We start from the raw sequence: 3,760 nt of genomic DNA on the forward strand, positions 1-3,760 counted from the left end.
CGTTTCTCGTACGAGGTTTCCTTGTCGCTTTATATATTTCTATCTAGCGAAGGGTTCGGAGAGAATGTTTTTCGAGGTCTTATAAACGCCGAACGATATTTTGCGGCATCCAATTTTCGACGTAGTCGACGATCGTCGTCGATAATCGAGATAATTGGGTGCCTAGTCGATCGGTTGTGTATAAAAAAAACAAAAGATGTGTCTAAGATGATGATATCGTTTTGTTTTATTAGACAACTAATATTAAAATGTAAGAGCGTGGCGCCTCGGACCGGTTTTTCCGTCGTCTAGGCGCGCTATCATGCACCTCCTTTTTATTAGTCGTCGATATATATTATATATCGTCGTCTTACGCACACGTTTCTTTATAAGTCAAACTTATAAAATAAACTGTGTCTGTATTTGTTTTATCTGCTTCGTGTCGATAAAATAATAAGAACAGTTCCCTGGTTGATCCTGCCAGTAGTCATATGCTTGTCTCAAAGATTAAGCCATGCATGTCTCAGTACATACCGAATTAAGGTGAAACCGCGAAAGGCTCATTAAATCAGTTATGGTTCCTTAGATCGTACCCACAATTACTTGGATAACTGTGGTAATTCTAGAGCTAATACATGCAAACAGAGCTCCGACCAGAGATGGAAGGAGTGCTTTTATTAGATCAAAACCAATCGGTTTCGGGTTCGCGCTCGTCATCGTACAACTTGGTGACTCTGAATAACTTTAAGCTGATCGCACGGTCTCGCACCGGCGACACATCTTTCAAATGTCTGCCTTATCAACTGTCGATGGTAGGTTCTGCGCCTACCATGGTCGTAACGGGTAACGGGGAATCAGGGTTCGATTCCGGAGAGGGAGCCTGAGAAACGGCTACCACATCCAAGGAAGGCAGCAGGCGCGCAAATTACCCACTCCCGGCACGGGGAGGTAGTGACGAAAAATAACGATACGGGACTCATCCGAGGCCCCGTAATCGGAATGAGTACACTCTAAACCCTTTAACGAGGATCAATTGGAGGGCCAGTCTGGTGCCAGCAGCCGCGGTAATTCCAGCTCCAATAGCGTATATTAAAGTTGTTGCGGTTAAAAAGCTCGTAGTCGAATTTGTGTCTCGCGCCGCCGGTTCATCGTTCGCGGTGTTAACTGGCGTGTTTTTCGCGAGACGTCCTGCCGGTGGGCTTAGTCGTGTCGCGTCGCCGTCGCGCGTGCGTTTCGGCGTGCGTGTTGTGCGCGTCGTGGTTACGACGGCCCAACTCAATCCTGCCGCGGTGCTCTTTACTGAGTGTCGAGGTGGGCCGGCACGTTTACTTTGAACAAATTAGAGTGCTCAAAGCAGGCTAAAATTTCGCCTGAATACTGTATGCATGGAATAATGGAATAGGACCTCGGTTCTATTTTGTTGGTTTTCGGAACCCCGAGGTAATGATTAATAGGAACGGATGGGGGCATTCGTATTGCGACGTTAGAGGTGAAATTCTTGGATCGTCGCAAGACGAACAGAAGCGAAAGCATTTGCCAAAAACGCTTTCATTGATCAAGAACGAAAGTTAGAGGTTCGAAGGCGATCAGATACCGCCCTAGTTCTAACCTTAAACGATGCCAGCTAGCGATCCGTCGACGTTCCCTAATATGACTCGACGGGCAGCTTCCGGGAAACCAAAGCTTTTGGGTTCCGGGGGAAGTATGGTTGCAAAGCTGAAACTTAAAGGAATTGACGGAAGGGCACCACCAGGAGTGGAGCCTGCGGCTTAATTTGACTCAACACGGGAAACCTCACCAGGCCCGGACACCGGAAGGATTGACAGATTGAGAGCTCTTTCTTGATTCGGTGGGTGGTGGTGCATGGCCGTTCTTAGTTGGTGGAGCGATTTGTCTGGTTAATTCCGATAACGAACGAGACTCTAGCCTGCTAACTAGGCGCTTTTTGACATCCTAAAGGCCCGCCGGCCGCGTTGCTTTCGGGTTTCGCGGTTCGTGCGCGGTTTTTACTGTCGGCGTACAAACTATTCTTCTTAGAGGGACAGGCGGCTTCTAGCCGCACGAGATTGAGCAATAACAGGTCTGTGATGCCCTTAGATGTTCTGGGCCGCACGCGCGCTACACTGAAGGAATCAGCGTGTCTTCCCTGGCCGAGCGGCCCCGGGTAACCCGCTGAACCTCCTTCGTGCTAGGGATTGGGGCTTGCAATTGTTCCCCATGAACGAGGAATTCCCAGTAAGCGCGAGTCATAAGCTCGCGTTGATTACGTCCCTGCCCTTTGTACACACCGCCCGTCGCTACTACCGATTGAATGATTTAGTGAGGTCTTCGGATCGACACGCGATGGCGTTTCGGCGTCGTCGATGTGTAGGAAAAGATGACCAAACTTGATCATTTAGAGGAAGTAAAAGTCGTAACAAGGTTTCCGTAGGTGAACCTGCGGAAGGATCATTACAGTGTGTTGTTATGCCTATATATATATAATAGGTAAACGTACAAGTCTGTAAAAATCATTGTCGAACGTTAAAGAGCCATCTACGAAGTTCGGAAGTTCCGATCGAATTTCGACGTCGTCAACGTAGCTGTTTTCGGGTACCTATAATATATGGTTTTAAAGATGTACGCCCGAAAGCGGAGATATATACGATGAAGATGTTGTTATATAGGACGACGAGTAATAATCGTCGGCCTACGACGGATTTCGTTATAAATGGACAAATCGAGCGCAAAATAAAACGATTTTGCCAATTATATTTCTAATCGACGTTTCGATCCTCATATCGACGAACATATACGATGATCGGTAATGTGATTAGTTTACGAAAAATCTTATCACCCTTCGTTTGTTTCATTCCAAAAGGGTGAGATTTAGTTTACGAAAATATTGCCAAACTATGATCAGCGTATGCTCTTTTGTTGTCGTACGAGGTGAGACGACGAAAATTTACAACGAACGTCACCATTTCGAGTAGTCTGTCTCCGCTCCTCTCGTTGTGTGTAGTGGAGAAGACGAAAATAAACCGTAAGAGCGTTTTAAAGTCGACGGCGGCTGCGAAAGGGGCGCAAGCGCTGTCTATGACGTGAGCGCGCGTCGTCGTCGTCGTCGTCGTCTTATAATAGAAACGTTTCGATATGCGTTTAAAACCTAACTTAAAAAAAGATTACCCTAAACGGTGGATCACTTGGCTCGTGGGTCGATGAAGAACGCAGCTAATTGCGCGTCAACTTGTGAACTGCAGGACACATGAACATCGACATTTCGAACGCACATTGCGGTCCTGGGATCTCATACCCGGACCACTCCTGGCTGAGGGTCGTATCTCATTTCAAGACTGCTCGGATTTTCTTTGATCTTCGCGATCGACGAGAAATGTCTGAGCGTGCTGAGCGTATAAGCGCGATTCGATCGCGACGTTCTAAAACGTGACAGCGGACCCGTACGTGTGACCTAACTCTCTCGTACGGGTCGTACGAATATGAAAGGGATGAGACGTGTTTAAAACGGTCGTTCGCACGTTTTTGTGATAAACGTAGCGCGCACCATTAATACGATCGTCGTATCCGATAAAATTAGTTTTTAATCGACGTCGGATCGTAGGTGCGTTGTCTCTCGAATACGAGGGAGAAAACACCGTTTTTCGACGGCGCGTCTTTTCCATTCTAAACTTTTATATTTCGTATTGGCTCCTAATCTTCATTATTATGATGATTACGAGCGCCACGCATATTAAACTAGCGACCTCAGAGCAGGTGAGACTACCCGCTGAATTTAAGCATATTA

General features: G+C 46.9%; 2 non-coding genes across 2 annotated transcripts; both read left to right on the top strand.

Annotated features, from left to right (window-relative positions):
- Positions 1 to 443: 443 nt before the first annotated feature.
- Positions 444 to 2,433, top strand: LOC143206432 (small subunit ribosomal RNA). Its single transcript, XR_013008400.1, has one exon. It is a non-coding gene; the product is annotated as a small subunit ribosomal RNA (ribosomal RNA).
- A 708-nt stretch (positions 2,434 to 3,141) lies between these two features.
- On the top strand, positions 3,142 to 3,296 carry LOC143206431 (5.8S ribosomal RNA). Its single transcript, XR_013008399.1, has one exon. It is a non-coding gene; the product is annotated as a 5.8S ribosomal RNA (ribosomal RNA).
- The last annotated feature ends 464 nt before the right edge of the window (positions 3,297 to 3,760 follow it).

Source organism: Rhynchophorus ferrugineus, unplaced genomic scaffold (genome assembly GCF_030347505.1).
Source record: "Rhynchophorus ferrugineus isolate W39M unplaced genomic scaffold, kcgeb_rfMv2 rfM689, whole genome shotgun sequence".
NCBI classification, from domain to species: Eukaryota; Metazoa; Arthropoda; class Insecta; order Coleoptera; family Curculionidae; genus Rhynchophorus; species Rhynchophorus ferrugineus.